At 39.8% G+C, this 26257-nt stretch overlaps 2 protein-coding genes across 3 annotated transcripts in view; one reads left to right on the forward strand and one right to left on the reverse strand.

The window, feature by feature from the left end:
• NUCB2 (nucleobindin 2) overlaps positions 1-12253 on the reverse strand; it is a 37133-nt gene extending 24880 nt beyond the window's left edge. The window contains exons 1-2 of one of the 2 annotated variants that reach the window (XM_025928437.2): positions 12105-12253; positions 6257-6407 (exon numbers count right to left, since the gene is read on the reverse strand). The gene's annotated coding sequence lies outside the window, so the exon portion shown is untranslated. Of the gene's footprint in view, positions 1-6256; positions 6408-12037 lie in introns of both variants that reach the window. The other variant, XM_086677861.1, reaches the window with a different exon arrangement.
• Positions 12254-12344: 91 nt separating this feature from the next.
• PIK3C2A (phosphatidylinositol-4-phosphate 3-kinase catalytic subunit type 2 alpha) overlaps positions 12345-26257 on the forward strand; it is a 194825-nt gene continuing 180912 nt past the window's right edge. The window contains exons 1-2 of the mRNA XM_086677860.1: positions 12345-12486; positions 15975-16062. The gene's annotated coding sequence lies outside the window, so the exon portion shown is untranslated. The remainder of the gene's footprint in view (positions 12487-15974; positions 16063-26257) is intronic.

Consider the following 26257-nt stretch of genomic DNA (forward strand, 5'->3'; position numbering starts at 1 on the left):
TACGATGTGTGGCCTTTTGCATCTGGCTTTTATTTAGCACTATATTTTCAAGGTCCAATCACGTAACACAAATCAGTACTTCATTCTTTCGTATAGCATTTGTATAGGCCGTATTTTAACAATTCATGAGTTGATAGACATTTGGGTTGTTTCTACATTTTTTGGCTAGTTTGAATAATGCTACTATGAACATTTGTGTCCAAGTTATCGTGTTAACATGTTTCCAATTCTTTTGGTTATATATCAAGGAATGGAATTGCTGGGTCAATTTGGTGACCCTATGTTTAAGTTTTTGAGGAACTGCTAAATTATTTTCCATAGCACCAATTTACATTTCCACCAGCAATAGATGAGGCTTTCAATGTTTCCATATCCTCACCAACAGGTGTTATTGTCTGTCTTTTTTATTATAGCCAACCTACTAGGTGTGAAGTGGCATCTCATTTTGATTTCCATTTCATTGGCTAATAATATTAAGCATCTCTTCACGTATTTATTAGCTGTATCTGTACCTTTTTAAAAAAATTAAGTATCACTGAGTTAGTTGTTTTTTATTTTTTTTTTTAATTTTTTTTTCAATGTTTATTTATTTTTGGGACAGAGAGAGACAGAGCATGAACGGGGGAGGGGCAGAGAGAGAGGGAGACACAGAATCGGAAACAGGCTCCAGGCTCGAAGCCATCAGCCCAGAGCCCGACGTGGGGCTCGAACTCCCGGACCGCGAGATCGTGACCTGGCTGAAGTCGGACGCTTAACCGACTGCGCCACCCAGGCGCCCCGAGTTAGTTGTTTTTTAAAAAAATCTGAATTCTAACTTCTGTTACCTTTGCAAGTCCCATGGGCCCCTGCAAATAGGCTGGCCAAATGACCATTAAAAGGGATAATAGTTGTGGGGCGCCTGGGTGGCTCACTAGGTTGAATGTCCGACTTTGGTTCAGGTCATGATCTCATGGTTCGTGGGTTCCAGGTTCACATCAGGCTCTGTGCTGACAGCTCAGAGCCTAGGGCCTGCTTTGGATTCTGTGTCTCCCTCTCTCTACCCCTCCCCCACTCGCGCTCTGTCTCTCTCTCTCAAAAATAAATAAACTTTGGGCGCCTGGGTGGCTCAGTCGGTTGAGTGTCCGAATTCGGCTCAGGTCACGATCTTACGGTCTGTGAGTTCAAGCCCCGCATCGGGCTCTGTGCTGACAGCTCAGAGCCTGGAGCCTGCTTCGGATTCTGTATCTCCCTCTCTCTCTGCCCCTCCCCCACTCATGCTCTGTCTCTCTCTCTCTCTCTCTTTCTCTGTCAAAAATAAACATTAAAAATTTTTTAAATAAATAAATAAACATTAAAAAAAAAAGGATAATGGTTTTAAGGGCAGTCATGGCCAAAAAGCCCAAATTGTGACTTAAACTGCTCAAGTCAATTTTGATGTCTTCTACACAGCTTCTAAAGCTGAATCAGGTCTCCATGGCTCCTAACATGATACGCATATAGTTGGAAAATGAATAAGCACTAACATGATTTGAATAGTCTTTCTATAATGTGCATGCAGAGAGTCAGATGAGTGATATACCTCTGTAACTTCATTTTGCAGGCCTCATCAGAAACCGTGACTATCCCTTGATATGGTCAACCCAGAGTTTAGAAGAATCTTTCACATAGACTCCTCCCCTCCACCCTGCAGTAACTCCAATGTCCCTTAGACTCTCCTCCTTCTACCATACAGCACACACACACAGGGAAATCTATAAGTAGTCCTGTATCAGCAATTGGCAGCTATGTCACATATTTTGAAATATGCTTTTTAAAAATAGCATCCACTTTTACATAAGAGAGCCTGAGATTAATAAAAATAAATTACAGTTATTGAATCTTGGAAGTGGATTTCCTTTTACAGTTTGTCTCTTCTCTCACTGTCCTGTCAGATCTGCCATAAATGAGAAGGCAAGTCAAGAGAGGAGCATGTTTGTACACGTGAAAGTGGTGTGTGTGTGTGTGTGTGTGCACGCACATCTCAACATCTCAAAGTGATAAAGTAACAAGAAGTCTCTGGGTATCTACCCTAAAATATTAACTGAATTCATGGCTTACTAACTTTAAATTGGGTCCCAGACTCATTACAAATAACAACAGAAACCACCAATTGAGTGTTTACTATGTACCAAGCAGTATACTAAACTTTTTCTTATATTAAATAATTAATTCTTACAAAGACTCTGTGAAATAAATATTATCCCCATTTTAAAGTACAGGAAACTGAGACATATCAGTTTAAAAACCTGATCTGGGTCACACAGGAGTAAGTCATATAGCCAGAGTTTGGGCCTGGGACCAACTGACTCCAAAGCTTCTGACTGTTTTTAAGCAGTGGTTCTCAAAGTGTGACCCCTGGGCCAGCAGCACCAGTACCACCTGGAAGTTTGTTAGAAATGCAAATTATTGGGGCACCAATAATCTGTCAGCACAGATCCCACTTCGGATCCTCTGTCCCTTTCTCTCTCTGCACCTCCGTCACTTGTGTTCTGTCTCTCAAAAATAAAAATTAACATTAAATTTTTTTTAAAACTAGGGGTGCCTGGGTGGTTCAGTCAGTTTAAGCATCTGACTTCGGCTCAGGTCATGATCTCGTGGTTCATGAGTTCGAGCCCCACTTGGGTCGGGCTCTGTGCTGACAGCTCAAAGCCTAGAGCCTGCTTCAGATTCTGTGTCTCCCTCTCTCGGTTCCTCCCCTGCTTGTGGTCTGTCTCTCTTTCAAAAATAAATAAATATTTTTTTTTAATTTCTTTTAACATTTTTAAAAATAGAAAATACTTTCTCCCTCTAACAGTTTCTAATCTTTTAGTGTTTATTCCAGAAGTAATTAGGACAATTAACTTACTAATGTCCTAACTTAGTAATGAAAACATTCACTTCTTTTTAAAAAATATATTTTTTTAATTCCAGTATATGTAACCATGTTTTATTAGTTTCAGGACTACAATGTATTGGTTCAACAATTCTATGCATTACTCAGTGCTCATCCTGATAAGTGTACTCTTAATCCTCTTTACCTATTTCACTCATCCCCGCACCCACCTCCTCTCTGGTAACCACCAGTTTGTCCTCTAGAGTTAAGAGTTTGTTCTTTTGCTTGTCTTTTTTTCTGTTAAAACATTTACTTCTTAGTAAGTCCTCAAGAATGTCAACTGTCATCACAACAAAAGAAATGGAAAACGTTCTAGCACCTCAAGTAGAAAAGTAATGACACAAAAATTTCTTTAAATACCAAGATCATGTCAAATGTGTCAGATACAGACTTACAGATTTTCATAAACTCAATAACATGCAAATGCCCATACAAAATAAGGAGAGACAAGGTATAAGGAGAGGCAAAAGGAAGATGGGGAAACTAACCTACTTTTCTTCCAATATCTGGGCAGTAAGAATGGCCTCCTTTTCTTTATCACCCTCTTCTTCCATAAGAAGAAAAGATATCTAAAGAAGAGACCTGGGCAGAACTCTGCTGAAACAGTAGACTGATTGAACCAGAACAGGCAGATAACATATGCTGTAATGTCAAATGATCTGAAATTCCAAATCAGTCCATGATCTCCATTCAGACTGCATGGAAAGCACTGTGCACAAGGGCATCGGAGCCTTGGGCAAAATTACAAAGTAAGCAGCATTCTGAAACCTCTTCTAGCATTTAGTAGATAAAAAATAAAATAATTTCCCTAAATTTCCAAGTCCTAAAAGGAAGCTTATCTCTCTTCTCCTATCTCTGATAAATCAAAATTCCCATTCACATACAGAGGTGGATTTTTTTTTTTTTTTTAACGTTTATTTTTTTGGGGGACAGAGAGAGACAGAGCATGAACGGGGGAGGGGCAGAGAGAGAGGGAGACACAGAATCGGAAACAGGCTCCAGGCTCTGAGCCATCAGCCCAGAGCCCGACGCGGGGCTCGAACTCATGGACCGCGAGATCGTGACCTGGCTGAAGTCGGACGCTTAACCGACTGCGCCACCCAGGCGCCCCCAGAGGTGGATTTTTTAACTATTAATGCCTACCGGTAGTTATCCAGATCAAGTTTACTTGGGGTCTGCGTGTGTGTGTGTGTGTGTGTGTGTGTGTGTGTGTGTGTGTGTGAGAGAGAGAGAGAGAGAGAGAGAGAGAGAGAGAGAGAGAGAGAGAGTTTCCTGTTTGATTGCAGGGAGATATCCTGGACATGGTTAGAAAGAATGGTCATGGGTAAGACGGGTGGAGAGTACAGAAAACAGAATAGCTTGTTTCTCTTGCCTTATAATAGGAATTCCTCCTTCATCTACCTTTTTCTCCCTCTCTCATCTCTCCTTCATCTACCTTTTCTTCACCTACCTTTTTCCTCCTTCATCTACCTTTCATCTACCTTTTTCTCCCTCTCACAACCCTCCTCTTTTACTCTTCTTTTAAATTGTATTGAAGCAGGGGCGCCTCGGTGGCTTGATCTTAAGGTTAAGCGTCCGACTTCGGCTTAGGTCATGATCTCACGGTCCGTGAGTTCAAGCCCCGTGTCGGGCTCTGTGCTGACAGCTCAGAGCCTGGAGCCTGTTTCAGATTCTGTGTCTCCCTCTCTCTCTGCCCCTCCCCTGTTCATGCTCTGTCTCTCTCTGTCTCAAAAATAAATAAATGTAAAAAAAATTTTTTTTAAAATAAATAAATTGTATTGAAGCATATATTCTATAATCTATTGTACATATTTATTTAGCAACTATTTATTAAGTGTCCACTATGTACCAGATATGCTAGATAACAAGATAAAACAAGATACACATGGCCCTTACCCTTGTAGGCCTTTCAATCTAGTGTAGAAGGTAGCCTATCAAATAAACAATTGCAACTCAAAAAAAGCTGTTTATAAAACAATGCACAGCACGACCCTTTTTTTGTTAATTAAAACATCTTTAAACGCATTAAAATAGTATTTGTGGGGCTCCTGCGTGGCTCAGTTAGATAAGCATCCAACTCTTGATTTCAGCTCAGGTCATGATCTCACAGTTGTGAGATCCATATTGAGCGAAGAGCCTGCTTAAGATTCTCTCTCTCCCTCTCCCTCTGCCCCTTCCCAGCTCGTGCTATAAATAAATAAATAAATAAATAAATAAATAAATAAATAAAAACTTCTACAACTCAACACCAAAAATAATAGTAATGATCCAATAAAAAAATAGGCAGAGGACCTCAACAGGCATTTTTCCAAAGAAGACATAGAAATGGCCAACAGATACATGAAAAGATGCTCAACATCAATGAGCATCAAGGAAATGCAAATCAAAACAATAATGAGATATTACTTCATACCTCTCAGAATGGCTAAAGTCAAAAACACAGGAAATAATAAATGTCAGCAAGGATATGGAGAAAAAGGAACCCTCATTCACTATTGGTGAGAATGCAAGCTGGTGCAGGCACTATGGAAAACAGTGTGGTTGTTCCTCAAAAAAGTTTAAAATACTCACGAAGCCAAGACTACACTGTATACACTGTATGTTAGCTAGCTTGACAATAAATTATTTTTAAAAAATTAAAAATAAAATTATCATATGGCCCAGTAATTCCACTGCTGGCTATTTACCCAAAGAGTATGAAACCACTAATCCGAAAAGATATAAGCTCCCTTCTGTTCACTGCAGCATTATTTATGACAACCAAGATATAGAAGCCACCCAAGTGTCCATCCTTTGATGAATGGATATACTGGAATATTAGTCAGCCATAAAAAAAATGAAATCTTGCCATTTGCAACAACATGGATAGACCTAGAGAGTATAATGCTAAGAGAAATCAGTCAGTCAGAGAAAGACAAATACCATATGATTTTACTCATATGCAGAATTTAAGAAACAAAACAAATGAACAAAGAAAAAAGAGACAAACAAAAAAAGACTCTTCACTATAGAGAACAAACTGGTGGTTTCCAGAGGGGAGGTGGATGGGAGGATAGGAAAAAATAGGTGAAGGGGATTAAAAGTACACTTACACTGATGATGACTGACTAATGCATAGAATTGCTGAATCATTATATTACATACTTGAAACTAATATAATACTTTATGTTCATTTTACTTGAATTAAAAGAATAAAAAAGGGAAAAATAGGTAATTTTTATACACGTAAGTCCCTTGATTATTTTGTTTATTGGGGTCAATTATTCTAGAACAGAAAAAAAGGGAAACTGAAGCATTACTAACAAAAGAATTACTCAACTTTGTGCCTATCTGTTTTTATTTTTGCTCTCTTAACCGATCACTTACCTTCAGAGAGATAAAGGATTTTTATCTCCTTTTTACAGATCAGGCAACTGAGATCCAGAGAGTAAGATGATTTGGACAGTATCAAATTAGTGAAGAGATGGTTCTTGGCTCCTAGGTCAATGCTTTTCACTAAAAACTGACTCAACAGGTTCTAAACGTAAAAAAAAAAAAAAAAAAAAAAAAAAAGAGAGAGAGAGAGAGAAAGAAAGAAAGAAAAACAGTATTTTTAACATAAATTTAGCCTTATTACAGTGGTAATGGCATATGATATTATATATTTGTCACATCCTGTGAAAAGAAAAGTACTAAATTTTTATGATGTGTAAGGAGACCAAAATATATCATAATCCAGTGGGGAGGGGAAAGAGAAATATTAAATAAATAGAATCAAAGACCACAATAAGCAAAGATATTAATTTATTATACCAAGGCTTTACCGTATTTCTTGTAAATAAGAATTTAGACTAAAAGCCTATTTTCCTCAGCAATGAAACTTCACGATATAGGGTCAGTTTTCCCATTAAATCCTTAACTGAATTTTTTCTTAAAATCCTTAACTAGAATCTTTCTTTACCCTTACCATCACTTTAAAAAACTAACCTTCGTCCCACTCTCAGTCACAGTGATCTGTAATAAAGCAAAATAGCTTAAATCTTCTTTTTTGAAACCCCACTACCTATAAAATTCAGGGTGGCTGGCTCACGTGCACACTCCCTGGTGAACAAAATGAATTACTTTTAAACAGTCTATAAAGAAAATAAGAAAATAAAATATCTTCAAATCTTAAGAATACATGTATGTCTTTCTTTTTATGGCATATCAAGATAAAATCATCTAAGCATGAGAGTGGTCATATGCATGTTATATGTTGGAAAGGGATACGACTTCTATTAACACAGCATGGTCAAAAATAAACAAACAACAGATTGAATCCTTACCATTCCCCATTTACCGGCAAGCTATTTGCCTCTCTGATTCTTAATTTTCCTACCTATAAACTGAACTAATACTTCTTCATAAGTTTTTCATTGGATGAAGATAAGAATGAATACAAGGTAATTAGCACAATACATGGCAATAGTAAATGCTCGATAAATATTAATGCCCTTCGTGTCTTTGAAAATGAAACAGCTCTATATATAATGAAAATCTGTTCTGTAAACACCCAAAGTTATAGAACTTAAAAAGCAATAAACCAGTTTGACATACAACCTTTAAGTGTCATTTCTGGAAAGGCCGCTTTAGAACTCTCCTCTAAGCATTACCATAACCAAAGTCCTGATGCAGCTGTAGGCCAATGAAAACAGTACATCCAACAAAAGAGGAATACAATTTCTTCCTCCCTGGGATTAAAAGAAGAGTTCCAGGTTTCTTTTTCCAAGGCACTGTCCTTAGCCAGGAAACCATTGTTACGTCCTCTTGCTGTCAATATCATAATTCTAACAGTGAAGAGGAGTGGGGTAGAGAAAAATAAATGGCTTCTGAGAATTTCTCAATGGCAGCAGTGATGAGGGAGACCAGTACCCTGGTACTCAACTCTATTTTTCCCTTTAAAAATGAATTAGCAGGAAAGCAAGATTCAAAATAAAGTATGGGATGTATGACCAACAGAGCTGGACTCCAACCCTTTCATGTATCAAGACATTAGTGGGGCGCCTGGGTGGCCCAGTCGGTAAGCGTCTGACTTCAGCTCAGGTCACGATCTCACGGTTTGTGAGTTCAAGTCCCACATCAGGCTCTGTGCTGACAGCTCAGAGCCTGGAGCCTGCTTCAGATTCTGTGTCTCTCTCTCGCTCTGCTCCTGCCCCACTCACACTCTGTCTCTTTCTCAAAAATAAAAATAAAAAATAAAAAATAAAAGACATTAGTATAAGGGCTAATGGGTGGCTCAGCTTGTTAAGCATCTGACTTCAGCTCAGATCATGATCTCGCCCTTGGTGAGTTTGAGCCCTGCATTGGGTTCTGTGCTGACAGCTCAGAGCCTGGAGCCTGCTTCGGATTTGGTGTCTCCCTCTCTCTCTGCCCCTCTCCCACTTGCACTCTGTCTCGGTCTCACAAAAAAGAATAAACAGCTAAAAAAAAAAAAAAAAGACATTAGTATAGATATTGGGACACCTGACTGTCTAAGTCAGTGGAGTATGTGACTCTTGATCTTGGAGTCATGAGTTTGAGCCCCATGTCGGGCATAGAGATTACTTATTGGCTCAGTCCGTTAAGCATCCGACTTTAGCTCAGGTCATGATTTCATGGTCTGTGACTTTGAGCCCCGCTTTGGGTGAGCTCGAGCCCCACTTCAGGTGAGCTCAAGCCCTGCTTCGGGCTCCATGCTAACAGTGTGGAGTCTGCATGGGATTCTCTCTCTCTCCCTTTCTTTCTCCCTCTCTCTGCCCCTCAAGGGATTCTCTCTCTCCATCTCTCTCTCTACCCCTCACTGACTCCCACTCTCTCTCTCAAAAGTAAATGAATAAACCTTTAAAAAATTGGGGCAGGGCACCTGAGTGGCTCAGGCAGTTAAAGGATAGGCTCTTAGTTTTGGCTCAGGACATGACCTCAGGGTTTGTGAGTTTGAGGCCCATGTCTGGCTCTGCGCTGACACTGCAGAGCCTGCTTGGGATTCTCTCTCTTCCTCTTTGCCCCTCCCACCTTGTGTGTATGTGCTCTCTCTCTCTCTCTCTCTCTCTCAAAATAAATAAATAAATAAATACTTTAAAAAATTTCTTCAAATGAGAGTCAACAGGATAGTGTGATTCAAAGTAAAGTATCAGATGTATGACCAGCTGAGCTGGACTCCAACCTTTCCACTAATGTATCAAGACATTAGTATTGATATTAATGTTCTGATGGTCATATCTGTGGAAAAGGACACCAACTAAGGAAACCATTATACTGCCTCTTTTTTCAACCTTAATTGGTTACAGTATCCTTGATAATAGGCCTACTTAATGAAAGTAGATACTGTTTCTCACCTGTATCTCTCAATAAAAAAATTTATTAAAATTACAATGTCTCCATTATTCATGTATACTATACTTCAGATAACTTAAATACAACATACCAAAAAGCTCTGCCAAATTAATTTTTTTTTAATTTTTAAAAAACTCTGCTAAAAACAAAAGCATGCAACAGCTATCTCAATTTCCGTTAGGTTGCTTTAACAATTTTTAACTCAGACAATTCTGGGACCAGAAATGATCTCAGAGATGGTTTGGTTCAGACCAAACTTTTATAAAAAGTTATAAAGCATAAGGAAGCTAACTGACCTGGCCAAAATGATTTCACAGAGCCAGGATTGGAATCTGGCCATCAAATTCTAATCAAGTATAATTTTCACCATTTCATGGTTGTTGTTGTTTTTTTTTTTTTTAACTTTGGATTGAAAATCAATAAGTGAATGTGGTTTTTCCTTAAATTACTTGAAATTGTTAGGAGCCTGTTTTTTAAAGTCTATAAACTAATTGCAAGTATCAAACATAAAAATAACAAATTTCCCCCTTCTAGACTTTCAGTTATTTAGAAAAAGTTAATCATCTATCATACCAAATATAGTCAACCCAATTACCCACAATACTTTGAAGACTGTTTCAAGGATTATTTTCAACACATTTTAAAATCCTACACTTGATTCTTCCAGCTACCCAATACTTAAAAGGTATTTCCCTCAGTCATCAAAAGGGCCCTTAGAAAGCTGAAAGCAACTTAAATATTATTCTAACAAAATTAGGTTGATATGTCTATAGAGATACACAACATATCCTAAAACACAAAGACACTGGTATTGATCATGCTGATAGTGTATATTAGTGACGATCATCAATAGCTAGTGTTTTAAAAGGTACCCTCATTGCTTTCACTGTGCATTTCATTTTAACTGGTATTTACAGAGCACAAACCAACTTGACAAAAAGCATGCTGAATGAAGTAAACAAAATGTGTGATACAAACAGTAAGTACCTCCAGAGAGCAGAATAAGGTAAACACACCCAGGACTTGGTCCTTGCAAGATGGGTAAATTAATTAAGACAGCTGGAAGTGAACAGCATGAGTAACCACAGGAGACAGATATGAATTTATCACTAGAAAGTGAGACTGATCATGGAGAGTTTTTTGGTTTTTTTTAATGTTTATTTTTTTGAGAGAACTCAAGCAGGGGAAGAGGGCGGGGGGGAATCTGAAGCAGGCTTTGCACTGATAGCAGTGAGCCTGATGTGGGCCTTGAACTCACAAATCATGAGATCATGACCTGATCCGAAGTCAGATGCTTAACTGACTGAGCCACCCAGATGCCCCAGATCATGGGGAGTTTAAAGAACAAGATGAGAAACAGAAGTTCCCACGTTCACCCCAATGACGACAGTAATATTATTTGAGATTTCTAATTCTAAATTTCCATTTTTTTTAATTTTGGGCCCTATTAACTGAGGAATATTTGTTGAGGCATTTGTTTGCTCAGCATTTGTTGAACTCGCTGATCAAGTTTTATAAAACAAGAACTCACATTCAGCTTTAATCAGGATGAATCCTGAGGTAATTTCCATAAGGGACAAGATGCGAGAATCTGGATATTGCCTGACTCTAATTATTCAACAGAATTCACCAGGGAAGGCCTTAAGAAATAAAAATTTTAAATAGATCATAAAAGAAGCCATTAGTTATAGGATCCAAATCTACTATACCACTAGTCATACTACTTTTAACAAATTCCTTAAAGCAACTGTCTCATCAAGGGGAAGTCCAGAATCTCCTTCAAACAGAACTGTCAGAAATATGTGCATATCAGATCCAAATCCATTAGCCATACTACTTTTAACAAATTCCATAAAGCAATTGTCTAGGCAATTTTTTCAATTCTTTAGAGAAAGTCCAGAATCTCCTTCAGACAAAATGGGCTATCAGAAATACTTGCATTTAACCTCCCCCTTTCACCCTCCCCTTTTTTAAACCAAGATAATAGTAAGTGATTTGATATTCGTTCATATTCATCCATGGATTTAATAGCCTTAATAAAAGGCTTACATGGGAGCACTTACTTATTCACTTGTGTAAATGTACATTATCCAATTTAGGAGTTTAGTGAACACTCTGAAAATCTCAAGAGGTTCTGTCTCCCAGAAATCAGAATAATAGTTCAAAGGTTCATGTTCATACTTTCTCACTCACCCCCCCCCCCCGTCTCCATATTGTAAAATACCTGGATATTGTAAAATAATTGCCACCCAAGGCCATTTGCCACCACAAACCACAATAACTCCATTTGCTTGCTAAGTTACCATTTAGGAAACACAACAAGGAAGTACCATTTCAGAAACCGAAAGATCTCATCTCACACCAAAGGTTTGTCACATAAGGGAAAACAATACCACAACTGACTTGAACTTTCTCTCCTAAGTGTCAAGGGTTGCCGGCTTAACAGGCCGGCAGAACAGCAGGATTCGCCGGCCTAGTTTTGCTCGACCGCGCGGGGAATGATGAGCATAAGCAGGGAGCTGATGGGTACACTCCCCTTACCAGTGGGCACCTCCCTCGCCCATCAACCTGCCAAGGTGGGGTGGACCCCTTCTGAATCTCTGTCCTGCACTCACCCACGCCTGCTTCCCGCCAAGAGCCTGTCACCCTCATCTACCCCAAAGAAAGCTTGGGTGCCCTGCAGCTAGTGGAGTGGAGAAAGGGACCCTACGCCTCAAGATGCAGCTGGAAGCGCCCCTCCACCCTTGCCCACCCACTATGCTGCTCCCCCTCTCCATTCTCACTGCAGCGTAAGGCAGGCGAAAACCTGAGCCCTACCTATCTCAGGACCCGCTCCAGCCTCCAGCCTTGCGGATCCGCACCCACCTCCGGCCACCGGCCTTACCTCGCCGGATCTCGGCGTGCAAGGCTCCGCCTGCTGAATGGACGCAGTGCACAAACCTGTCTCTCCAGCCCCCCGCCCGCGATTTTTCGCTCTATACCTCACTGACCGCGCTCTCCCGCCTCCTCGCTGCCTTGGCGACAGCCCCCGCCCCTCCGGCAGCCGCTGATTGGTCCGAGTGGGATCGCGGAAGTTGCCGATTGGCGGGGGCGGAGACGAGGCCGCGCCCGCCGGCTGAGAGGAGGGCGGTGTGGAGCAAGAACGCGAAGGAGCCTGGGGGAGCCTAAGCCAAGAGGGACGTGGCGCTCTACGACGCGGACCGGGAAGCCGCGCCCCTTCCTTCTCTGGCTTTCATGGAGAGGCCTGCGAAGCAGGATTTGGGCGGGTGAGGTGCTGCCCCGGGATCGGGACAAAGCCCCAGGGATCGCCTCCCCTTTGGCTGCAGGCCTGCGTAGGCAGCGCCCAGACCCGCCAGAGACAGGCTGTCAGGCCCATTTTCGCCCACAGGCCTCGCTCGGGGCTAACACCCCCGGCCTCCTCCCTGGCGGGAATCTGTGTCCCCTTTGCAACCTCACCCACCCGGGTTATGGAAGGCCCTCGGCCACTGAGCTTGACTGCTTTTTACTACCCCTTTCACACCCCTCTGTGCACACTTCTCTTTTCTCTATACCCTCCCCTCGTAGAACTGAGACGCTACTCCACCACCCCCCTCACTTTAAAGATGGGAAAACTGACTGAGGCTCCAAGATATACATAGTTAGTGTTTCGAGGGTTACAGAAACTTTTGGAGCCTCGAGGCTGCGCTTGAGTCTGCCAAATAATAGTACCGCTCTGAGCCTTAAGTTTTCTAGCTTGCAAAAAATAGTATCTACCTCAGAGTTATTAGTGAGCATTAGATGAGTATAACATTCCAGAAAACCGGTACAGAACCTGCTGCATATATGTTAATAATGGTTACTTCTTTTTATCAGGAAGTAATGGAGGGTAATAACTAACTGCACCAATTTGGAGCCAGACTGCCTATGTTGCAAAACCGGATTCAGTTTATCATAGGCATTCCAAGTTACTTAAGCGCTTTGTGCCTCAGTTTCCTTGTCTGTAAAATGAGGATAATAATAGAACCCTTCTTACAGCGTTAGTAGAAAAGTGACAGGCACATAGTAAATGGTCAATAAATGTTAGCCATTCTCACCTTAGTGGCTTAGTGACTGTCATTCAAGTCTTTGGTGTCTAAGACCAGCAAACTTTGCTCTGACACACTTCCCATCAACATACTTAGAACAGTGCCTCCAACCTTTTTAAGGTTCAGTTAGAAACTCTTGTCTGTTTTCTTTAAATCAAAATCTTAAACTTTCTCCTTTACCATCATCAAAGTCTTAGAATGTTGTGACTCTGCCTCTAACGAAGGGTTAATAACACATAAATGTAAGGAAAATTATCATGTTCTGTTCCGATGGGTAGATTGAAAAGCAAAAGCACTAGAGTAAGAAAGGATATTCAAGAGGTTATGGTGTAGGAGCACTGCATTTCAATTTGAAAAACATGGGAAATATTATTGCGTATTGGTTATGTATCATTAGTAATCAATATTAGTGTCAGATCAGGAGACAATACCACATCTCAACACTGTGGAAAATGCTAAACTGTAAACACATTAAAGGCAGGAACTATCTTCCACATTTTTATTCCCCATTATCTACCACAGGGCCAAACGCATAGTGCCTAATCCAGACACTAAGATTCGAGATAGACCCTTTAAGGGGAGAGACCCTGAAAGATCTGGTAATAATCTATCTAGATTATTTATAGTAATCCAAGGAGATGAATAATGGAAAATAAGAAAATTGGATCAGCCCAGCAATAAAATGGAAGTAAAAAGGATAACGTACACTAGCTTGGTGACTGAGATGCCAGCATTGTTCTCAGCAATATTCTGGCATGAACAGAGAGAGAAGACAAGGAAGACAGGATAAACAAAGATTAACCAGCAAGATCCAGGATTAGGAGAAATTGCTGAGGACAATATTTCAGAATGTCATGTGCATATAAAGCAGGCAGCCGCATCTCTTATACTAATAAATGTTGTTTTGTGGTAGAGAAAAATAGAAACGTTATAATAAGCCCTGAAAACATCCTCTATTATGGGACTAATAAGGAAATGTTACTTTACTTAATAGGTAACCCCAAACTTAGGGGGTTTAGCACCAATGGAAAATCTCCTATTGGGGAGGAAGACTGGAGAACATACTATTATTACAGTACAAGGGGGAAAAAACAAGGTTTTGGAATCAGAACTGGGTCCCAGTCCTGCCTGGATTAAAAACCCAGCTCTATCTTTATTAACTTAATTTCCTCTGGCAAATTACTTAACCTCTCTCCATAGCATAGTTTCCCCATATCTAATATGGAGACAATAAGGGGCACCTGGGTGAATCAGTCGGTTAGGCATCTGACCTGAGCTCAGGTCATGATCTCAGGGTTCATGAGTTCAAGCCCCACATCAGGCTGTCAGCTGTCAGCACAGAGCCTGCTCCAGATCCTTTGTCCCCCTCTCTCTCTGCCCCTTCCCCGCTCATGCTTGCACTTTCTCTCTCCAAAATAAACATTAACAAAAAAGATTCTCTGCCTCTGCCCCTCTCCCCAACTCAAGCTTGCTTGCTCTCTCAAAAATTAAATTAAAATAAAATAAAATAAAATAAAATAAAATAAAATAAAATAAAAATAACATGGAGACAATAATAGTTTCCCCTCCTAGAGTTCTAAAGATTAAATGAGTTTAGGGGCCCCTGGGTGGCTCAGTCAGTTAAGCAACCGACTTCGGCTCAGGTCATGATCTCACAGTTCGTGGGTTCGAGCCCCGCGTCGGGCTCTGTGCTGACAGCTCGGAGCCTGGAGCCTGTTTGGGATTCTGCGTCTCCTTCTAGGGGCGCCTGGGTGGCTCAGTCGGTTAAGCGTCTGACTTCAGCTCAGGTCACGATCTCGCGGTCTGTGAGTTTGAGCCCCAAGTCGGGCTCTGGGCTGATGGCTCAGAGCCTGGAGCCTGTTTCCGATTCTGTGTCTCCCTCTCTCTCTGCCCCTCCCCCGTTCATGCTGTCTCTCTCTGTCTCAAAAATAAATAAACATTAAAAAAAAAATAAATTAGTTTATATTTGTGAAGCAGACCAGCCTGGCATACAGTAACTGCTATTTTAATGTTTGATAAAATGTTGGTTTCAGTTTCTACATCTGTATCCTGGGATCTTAGTATTGGACTTACTGTAATGATTCGAATGATGTATATAAAGTGTTAGAAAGGAGATGCTCGGGGCGCATGGGTGGCTCAGTCGGTAGGCGTCCGACTGCAGCTCAGGTCACGATCTCACGGTCAGTGAGTTTGAGCCCCGCGTCGGGCTCTGGGCTGATGGCTCAGAGCCTGGAGCCTGCTTCCGATTCTGTGTCTCCCTGTCTCTCTGCCCCTCCCCCGTTCATGCTCTGTCTCTCTCTATCTCAAAAATAAATAAACGTTTAAAAAAATTAAAAAAAAAAAAAAGAAAGGAGATGCTCAATAGATATTATTCTCTTCCCTTCCCCCACCCCCAGCCTGTTAACTTTGAATCCCTATCTGATTATCACTGCCACTGCCATCAAGGGGCTATTGCTCAACCTGGTCTACGCAAGGATAAAGTATCTTTCTTGATTTCCCTCAGCTCAGATGAGAAGCTCAAAATGAATTTACTGGAGGCGAGGAGAAAATGAAAGGGAACAATTCCTGAGAACCAGCTGATGTGAAGCCTGCCCCCAAATATCTGTTGATATTTCCAGCAGGAAAAAAAATGGTGTCAAGGAGATCTGGCTTCCTAATACCTCAATTCTTACACTTCTCAATTCTTCTAGGATCCCACAGAACATCAGCTGGCCAAGCTCTTCATTGTGTTCAGAAGAAGGTAGAGGGAGGCAGGCATGAGTATTTACTGAAGAGAAAGTAAGTAATCAGACACAAGAAAACTCAACAGTACGCTCTACCTGGGAGCCAAGACTTACTCATTTTTATTAAGATCTAGTACAGAGGTCAGCACTATGACCAAAACTATGGCCCTTGGACCAAGTCAAACAACTGCCTGTTTTTGTGAATAGTTTTCTTGGAACACAGCCATACTCACACTCATTTGTTTATGTACTGTCTCTGGTTGTTGTTGTACTACAATTGCAGGGTTGAGTGGTTGTAACAGAGACCTTTTGGCCCTCAACACTAAAAATATTTACTACCTAACTCTTTATAGAAAAAAGAATTGCTAACCCCTGATTTAGAAAATTCTGCCAGAATCACCTTTTCAGTATCCTCAGTGCAAAAATTTTCACCTTCATAAAATCCTCTAATCCGTTGCTTCTAATGTGCATACAAATCACCTGGGGATCTTGCTAAAATGCAGCTTCTGATTCAGTAGATCTATAATGAGGCCTGAGATTCTGCATTTCTAACAAGGTCTAGGGGATACCACTTGATCTGGATCAACGTGACTTCATCGGGGGTTTTTTTCTTTTTTTTTCTTCATTGAGATGTAATTGACAAATAACATTAGTTTCAGGTAGACAACATAATGTTTCAAAATTATATATTCAATATGTATATATTGTGAAATGATCACCACAGTAAGTCTAGTTAACATCCATTACCATACATAGTTACAAATTATTTTCTTGTGATGAGACTTAAGATTTACTCTTTTAGCAACTTTTAAAAATGTAATACAGTATTTTTAAACTATAGTCACCATGCTATACTTTACATCCTCAGGATTTATTTATTTTATAACTGCAAGTTTGTACCTTTTGACCACCTTCACCTATTTCACCCACTCCCCACCCCCTAGATCTGGCAACCACAATCTGTTCTGTCTTTGAGTTCAGTTTTGTTTTTACTTTCCACATATAAGTGAAATCATATGATACTTGTCTTTCTCTATCTGACTTATTTCATTTAGCATAATGTCCTCAAGGTCCATCCACACTGTTGCAAATGGCAGGGTTTTCTTATTTTTATGGCCAAATTATTCCATTGTATATCAATACCATAATCTCTTTATCCATTCATCCATTAGTGGACACTTAGGTTGTTTCCATGGCTTGGCTACTGTAAATAATGCTGCAATGAACTTGGAGATGCAGGTATCTTTACAAGTTAGTGTTTTCATTTCATTGGGATAAATACCCAATAGTGGAATTGCTGGATCATATGGTAGTTCTATTTTTAATTTTTTAAGAAACCTCCATATTACTTCCCATGGTGGCTGCACCAATTTACACACCTACCAACAGTGCACAAGGGTTTCCTTTTTTCCGCATCCTTTCCAATACTTGTTATTTCTTGTCTTTTTGATAATAGCTATTCTAACAGGTATGTCAGTGAGGTGATATTCCATTGTGGTTTTGACTTGCATTTCTCTGATGCTTAATGATATTGAGCATCATTTCATGTGTCTGTTGGCCATTTGAATGTCTATTCAGGTCTGTTGCTAATTTTTAAATTATATTTTTTTAAGTAATCTCTACAGCCAACATGGGGATTGAACCCAGACCCCGAGATCAAGAGTTGCATGTTCTATTGCCTGAGCCAGCCAGGCACTCCTTTTTTTTTTTGGCTATTGAGTTGCATGAGTTCTTTATATATTTAGTTATTAACACCTTACCAGACATATGATTTGCAAATGTTTTCTCCCATTCCATAGATTGCCTTTTCATTTTGCTGATGGTTTCCTTTGCTGTGCAGAGACTTTTGTATGTGATGTAGTCCCATTTGTTAATTTTTGTGTTTCTTACCTTTGCTTTTGGTGTCAGTTCTAAAAAGTCATCATCAGGACCGGTGTTAAGGTGCTTACACCTATGTTGAAGTTCCTGTAGGAGTTTTATGGTGTCAGGTTTACATTATGTATTTAATCTATTTTGAATTGATTTTTGTTTATGGTGTAAGATAGTGGTCCAGTTTCATTCTTTGACTTGTTGCTATCTAGTTTTCCCAACACCATTTACTGAAGAATCTATCCTTTCCCATTGTTCATTCTTCGCTCCTTTGTCAATAATTAATTGGCCATATATGCATGAGTTTATTTCTGGGTATTCTGTTCCACTGAGCTATTATGTCTGTTTTTATGCCAATGCCATACTGTTTTGATTACTATAGCTTTCTCCTATAGTTTGAAATCAGAAAGTGTGAAGCCTCTGGCTTTGTTATTCTTTCTCGATTGCTTTGGCTACTTGGGGTCTTCTATGGTTACATATTAATTTTAGGATTGTTCTATTTCTGTAAAAAATATCACTTGAATTTTGATGGGGGTTATATTGAATCTATAGATTGCTTTGGGTAAGTATGGAAATTTTGACAATATTAATTCTTCTAGTCCATGAGCATGGAATATCTTTTCATTTATTTGTGTCTTCTTCAATTTCTTTCCTCAATGTCTTACAGTTTTCAGTGTATAGGTATTTCATCTCCTTGGTTAAATTTATTTTCTAGGTATTTTATTCTTTTTGATGCAATTGTAAATGGGATTATTTTCGTAATTTTTCTTTCTCATCAGTGTTTATTATCAGCTCTCTCATTATTTCTTCCTTCATTATCTAGCTTAATTTCTCTGGTTCATCAGTAATATAAGTCCCATATAAACATCAACTCCCTTGTATTTCTTTCCCTGTATTTCTCTCACCTGAAGAAAAACCCAGCCGTGGATAAACTCAAAATATTCCTTTTCCTTGTCTCTAGCAATGTAGTTCTGTATTGCTAGAGAAATATCATTAGACCCATGTCTCTAAATTCATGGTCACCAACCTCAGACAGACTCTAACCACTGCCCAGCAATCTTCCAGTGTTTAGCATATTCTCTCTTGCATGCTTACGAAGGCCATTCCATGTTTCTTGCTCCTTAGACCTCCCATTTGACATTCCCACTCATTTTCACTTGATCTTAAGTCAGCTTTGTTGAAAAGCTCCTTGTACAAGTTAAGGAAATCTTGTTTTAAAACAGGATTTTTCAACAACAGCATTACTGATACCTTGCATCAAATATGTTTTGTTGGGGGGATTGTACTGTGTATTATAGATGTTACCCACATCCCTGGTATCTTCATTCTAGATGCCAAAAATACCACCCTCGGTTGTGGCAACCAAAAATATCTCCAGAAATTGCCAGATATCCCTTAAAAGGCAAAATCTCCCTATTTGAGAACCATTGGTTTAAAACAACAGATACCAATTCTAGCTAACTTAAAGAAAAGGGAGATTTATTGAGAGGATAATTGAGTAACTCAAAGACAGACTAAGCAGGGAAACAATTCCCGGGGCAAGAGATCTTGGGCCTTCTTTCTAGAAGGGATAATAGATTATCTCCTTATGTCTTTGGATATTCCTAATTAAGTTTAAATTTTTCAGCAGAAAGAATCTAAGTTCTGTTTAGATCACATATCTATTCCTGTGGCCTGGAAATAGAGTCTATAACCAGAATCAAGCTAGGAAGAGGTGTTCAGCAGTAAAAAAGGAATAGCCACCATACTTCCCTCGTATTCTATATCTGTATTCAGCTAAAATGACATAAAACCTGACTACAGAGGCTTCAATGAATTGGAGTTTATTTTTCTGTGATAAAAATAAGTCTGGAGCGGGGGCCCCTGGGTGACTCAGTCCGGTTAAGCATCCAACCCTTGATTTTGAGTCAGGTCATCATCTCAGTTTGTGGAACTGAACCCTGCGTTGAGCACAGAGCTTGCTTGGGATTCTCTCTCTCTCTCTCTCTCTCTCTCTCTCTCTCTCTCTCTCTCTGCCCCTCCCCCACTTGCATGCACTCACTCGCACTCTCTTTCAAAGTAAATAAATAAACTCAAAAAAACATAAGTCTGGAGGTAAATAGCGGTCAGCATTGCTTCGGCTGCTAAACAGTGTCATGATAGTCTCTTTCCTTTTCTCAGCTCTAGCTTTTCATTTTCAAGTTTATTGAAGGTTGAAAGATGGCTATTATACTTCCTGCATCATGAACTTGACCACATTCAAAAATAGGAAAAACATAGGAGTTTGAGGAAAGCAACAAAGGTCCTTTTATGTCAGAAGTTCCTTCCCCTTTTCTTCGCAAAGGAAAAGCTTTCACTGAAGCCCCCTCAGCAAACAACTCTTAAGTTCCATGGACTAGAAATAGGTTATATGGTCATTTTCTTAGCTGCAAGATATGATGGGATAGTTAGTATCTGGCAAAGGGGAATGCGACTGTCATGACTGGCTGATACCAGTCACTATTAACTCCCTAGGTCTGGGCCACTGGTGCCAAATTTTGGGCTCTATTCACAAGAGAAGAGGGCCTGAGCTGTTGATTAAGCAACAGTGTAGTGTCTGCCACATTTTCCTACTACCAAATCCACAAACCTACATGATTCTGTAGTCATTTCCTTTCTTTCCTTCTGTAACAATAAAAGGCAGTCCCTTGACTTATATTCTGAATCCATTCCCCTCACTCAGTTCTCAAGGACTTCACTTTTTTCACTTGACTATCCTCTTTCTTTCCTGTATCATTTATCTCCTCTACCTATTGAATCACACTCTAGGCATACAAACATGCTCTAAGAGTGTTTTCCATCTTTAAAAATCCCTTTCTTATGGATAGATAAAAAGATTTGATAAAGGAAATAGAGTAACATTTTTATTATAGAATTTAGTGATACTTGCTGTGAAATTTGTCCCATTTTTCTGTGTGTTTAGAACTTTCATAATAAAATATTTGAGGGGCACTCGGATGGCTCAGTTGGTTAAGCATCCAACTCTTGATCTCAGCTCAGGTCTTGATTTCAGGATTGTGAGTTTGAGCCAGACTATTGGGCTCCATGCTGGGCATGGAGCCTACTTAAAAATAGAATAGAATAAAAAAATAAAAAAATAAAAAGAATAGAATTAAAGTAAAATAAAATAAAATAGTTGAAATAAAATCCTTACCTTGATTCCAAATCACCCTCTAAATTCTTTCTCTGGTTATTGTTTGCTCAAATTCCTTTAAAATTTCCTTTCTCTACTTGCTCCCCTCCCTTTTACTCTCAGTTTATGCCAATCTGGCTTTCACCTCCTCCACTCCCCTTAGATTGCTCACCTTTGAATGGACAGTTTTCTGTCTTCATCTTGTTCAACTGTTAGCAGAATTCTTTGCTGCTAACTTCTCTCTCTTTTAAATACTTTACATTCTTGGCATCTGATACCATTTTCTCCTAGTTTTCTTTCTACCTTTCTAAACACTCCTTTCAGTCTCCTTTGCAACATTCTTCTCCATTACCCAGCTTCTAAAAGTTGGAATGTCTCAGGTGTTGGTTCTGGAACCACTTCTCTGTCTAGGGCCAGTTCTTACACAAGGGCACTATTGGTGTTTTGTGTTGGGCACTTCTCCATTGAGCAGAATTTGCCATGTATTTCATGTACATTCCTAGACCCTACTCCCTTGTCCCTCTGGTCAATTTGACAACACAATTACCTCCAAGCAGTCCCTAAAAAAATGATACCTCTCAGGGTTAAAAACAATTTTGAATCTTACTGAGTGATCCCAGCAAGTCCATTACATTAAATATACTTATGCTAATTCTCAGTTATCTCCCACCCAAACATCTCTTTCAAACTCTAGACTGCCTCCAACTCTGTGCATGGTATTTCTATTTGAATGGCCTGTTAGAGAAGCCCTATAAATTTTTGATGACTCAATGATATAATTAACTATCTTAATTCACCCTCTTGTCTAAAACTAAGTTCTTGATCTTTTCCTACCTGTTGTTCCCTGTGGGAGGCATGGAGATATACTGCTAACATCCCCTTCAAGAAAGGACTGGCTGCCCAGCTCTGAGGAGTGTGGTTAGCTGACAGCCTCTAGTTCTTACTTGCTTCAGGGTCCACCTCAGCTTTAGAGCCAAAGTTACACTCTTCTTAGAATATAACTGAGAGCATACTCTTCTTGGGGAGGCTCCCAGGCAGTGAACGAGCAAGGTGGTAGTGCAAGGGCCTACTCCAGTGCAGAACTCCACTAGCTCGTAGTCTTTGCCCTGGAGCTCCCCATTAGGCTGGCAGAGATGATCAGCTTTGCATCACTTTCTGTGACCTCCCTCTTCACAATTCTGCTTCTGCTTCTTTTCCTTTTAGTAGTGTTATTCCCTGATAAACCTTTTACACCTCTGTCTTAACATCTGCTTCCCAGAGAACCTATTCAGCATTCTATCTTTCTCATTTCAGTAAATGGTACGCACCCAGTTGCTCAAGCCACAACCCTGTGAGTCATCCTTGATTCTTAGTTTTCCTTCATACTACCTAACTAATCCATCAACACATTCTGTTGATTCTACCTCCAAGGTACATGATACCTCTCTCTCTTGCTACCAGTCCCACCCAAGTCATCATCATTTCTCACTGGAATACTGCAAATGGCCTCAAACTAGTATCCTGCCCCACTTTGATCCCCTACAATCCATTCTCCACACAGCAGTTGGAGGTGATCTTCAAAACATAGCCCTGCTCTATATGAAAACAGTGGCTTCAGGGTGCCTGGGAGGCTCAGTCGATAGACCCTCCTGAGCTTCCGACTTTGGCTCAGGTCATGATCTTGCAGTCTGTGGCTTCAGACCTCACTTCAGGCTCTGTGCTGACAGCTCAGAGCCTGGAGCCTGTTTCTAATTCTGTGTCTCCTCTCTCTCTCTCTCTCTCTCTCTCTCTCTGCCTCTCCCCCACTCACGCTCTGTGTCTCTCACAAAAATAAACATTAAAAAAATTTTTTTTAAGATAAAAACATAACACAAAGAAAACAATGGCTCCTTATCCAAACTCCTTACTCTTCTATCAAGGCTCTTCATGATGTCTCCTATCTTTCCATTCAGCCTCATTTCTCACAACCCTTCTCAGTCACTGTACCCTAGCCGTGTTGGTTTCTTTGTTCTTAGAAAAAAGCTAAGGCTTTTGCCCAAGCTGTACACACTTCAGTAACCACTGTTTCCCCTAAATTTTACATGGCTGGATCTTTCTTATTAGAATTCAAGTGCCACTGCCTCAGAAAAATCCTCTCTGACCACTCAATCTGAAGTAATTTCCCTCTCTTCCTTTCTATTATTCTCCCTAAGAGTATATGTATGTGTGTATGTATGCATATATATGTGAAATTCATTTACATATATAGATATTCATATATACACACTTCTTTCCTTAATTGTTTTTATCTGCCTCTCTCACTAGACCATACGATCTTATTTGGTCTATCACTATTTACCCAGAGCGTAGCACAGTGTCTGATGCATATAATAGGCAATCAATACATATTTGCTGAGGGGCTCCCAGGGGGCTCATTTGGTTAAGCATCCAACTTTGCCTCAGGTCATAATCTTGTGGTTCCTGAGTTCAAGCCCCACATCAGGCTCTGTACCGATAGCTTAGAGCCTAGAGCCTGCTTCAGATTCTGTGTCTCCCTCTCTCTCTGCCCCTCCCCTGCTCATGCTCTGTCTGTCTCTCTCTCTCTCTCTCAAAACTAAATAAACATTTAAAAAAAGTTTTTAAACAATACGTATTGGTTGAATGGATAAAAGGAAGATCACCTAATTATGTTAGGTCATTATGTTGTTAGGGATTTTTTTTTCTTAGTGTTTTAGCAAAGGGATTTGATTTTTGTTTTTGTATTTTTTTCTTTAGAAATAGAATGGAAATTGTATTCTCTGCCTACTGATATTATAGTGATTAACATATAGGAGATAAATATTAATAACAGGAAGTCATAATATCTAGATCCATGTTATAACGACCATAATTTCAAGAGTCTCTTACTTTAAAAATTAGTCTATTCATACCCCCAAAATTTTATAATATCCTTAAAACAATAATCCTACTCCCACTGAACAATCTTAAAAAAAAGAAAGAAAGAATAAACTAGTGTGAAGAATCCTGAGGTATATATTCCATGGATTATAAAAATCTAGTGAGAATAAAATTTAGTCATGCTGTAGTAAGGAACATTATCAAATAAATATTGTGTGCTACATTGATAATTTTCTTTCCTTCCAGCAAAAAGCCTTAAAATGTGCAGTGACTACAGTAAAATAAATCTTATTTCTAATCTCTGGATTTTCATTCCATGAAAATGATAACCTCTCGCTCCCGTTAAGAAACAGACAGTATATCCAGAGAGCAGAATCTCTTTCAAGATCTTGTATAAAAATACATTAGGATAAAAGTTAACCTGAAATACTTGGAAAACTAAGTTTTTACTTTTTACTCACTCTAAAGGATCTAAATCACAATTTTTAAGCATCCTTCTGTAACTTTGATGATTCTTTCAAAAATCTTTGTTAATGCAAACATTTTCTTTTTTTTTTTTTTTTTAGAGAGCAAGAGAATCTTAAGCAGGCCCATGCCCAGTGCAGAGCCCAATATGGGGCTCAATCCCACGACCCTGGGATCATGACCTGAGCTGAAATCAAGAGTCAGACACTCAACCAACTGAGCCACCCAGGTGCCCCATGTTAATGCAGGCATTTTCTTATATGACATCATGAAACTTTCCCAAACAACCTCATCCTTTTGTGATACCATACAAATGGTTATCTTCCAACTCCCCATCACAAGTTGCAGTCCTGGGATGAGGTCACCATCATGTCATCATCATGACACAAGGGTTGATACAAAGAGATATGCAAAGGATTGCAACGATATGGAGGAATGAGTTGTCTTTCCAAGGTGGTAGGGCCATTCATTTGTCATTAAGGGTGTGGCTAGACAAGAGTGGAGGGAAGACTGTTAGCATAGTTCATGATAGCACAAGGAGAGGGGTAAAATTTGGTGCCTCAAGGGTTGGGCAAACTCTGAAATCACTAGAAGGTGGTACAAAATAGTACTGCACAAGAGGAGGAGGGGTGAGTCCATATTTGGGAAATCAGTAATGTCAGAAGGAAATGGAACAGTCCTTCATTCTTTCAAGTATGATATCACAGAAAACTACGAAAGGTTTAGACAAAGTCTCACAAACTGGTGCCCAGGAGTAGAATCAGGCCCATAGACTTGTTTTGTTGGCCTCCTTAGTGGGCTGGGTTTTTTCCCAGTTAGTTGCCAAATTGGGAGTTTCCATAATAAAAATCAGAATTTTTGGCTTCTCTTGAAAATGTTGGAGTTCTGACAATGCTTTGTCTGCCTTCCTACATGGCAGCGGCTAGCTGTAGCAATATAACAGCTTCCTTCTTTGGGCAAAGCAGATACTTTTAGTTTACCAGTCCCCACTTAGCCAGCTTTACTCATATTATCCACCTAGCACTTATAGGCATTTAAGTTTGTGACACTGGTTTGGTGAATTCCATATAACAAAAAGCTGAGTCGACGTTGAGGAAGTATGTCATAGGACGGAAAGGCAATCTCTGATATAAAAAGGTATACAGACCTTATAAAAATCATTGTGACAAGGATAGAAGCAGCAGAATATTTATATCCTGCCCGTTTATTCCCAAGAATATTCTTTCTGATCCTGCCACTCTGACCTCAGAGCATTTTGCCCATATTATGTATTTGAGAGCTTTGCAATTTATTCATTAATCAAGAAATGAAAGGGGTGCCTGGGTGGCTCAGTTGGTTGAGTGTCCAACTTCAGCTCAGGTCATGATCTCATGGTTCATGGGTTCAAGCCCCTCATTGGGGTCTGTGCTGGCCTGCTTCAGATTCTGTGTCCCCCTCTCTCTCTGCCCCTCCCCCACTTGTGCTCTGTCTCTCTCAAAAATAAATTAAAAACATTAAAAAGAAATTAATGGGAATGCAAGCTGGTGCAGCCATTCTGGGAAACAGTATGGAGGTTCCTCAAAAAACTAAAAATAGAACTACCATACCACCCAGCAATTGCACTACTAGGCATTTATCCACAGGATACAGGTGTGCTGTTTCAAAGGGACACATGCACCCCCATGTTTATAGGAGCACTATCGACAATAACCAAAGTATGGAAAGAGCCCAAATGTCCATTGATGGATGAATGGATAAAGAAAATGTGGTGTATATATATATATATATATATATATATATATATATATATATATACACAATGGAGTATTACTCGGCAATCAAAAAGAATGAAATCTTGCCATTTGCAACTACATGGATGGAACTGGAGGGTATTATGCTAAGTGAAATTAGTCAGTCAGAGAAAGACAAA

Source organism: Puma concolor, chromosome D1 (genome assembly GCF_028749965.1).
Source record: "Puma concolor isolate L17-30 chromosome D1, mPumCon1.1.hap2, whole genome shotgun sequence".
Taxonomy (NCBI): domain Eukaryota; kingdom Metazoa; phylum Chordata; class Mammalia; order Carnivora; family Felidae; genus Puma; species Puma concolor.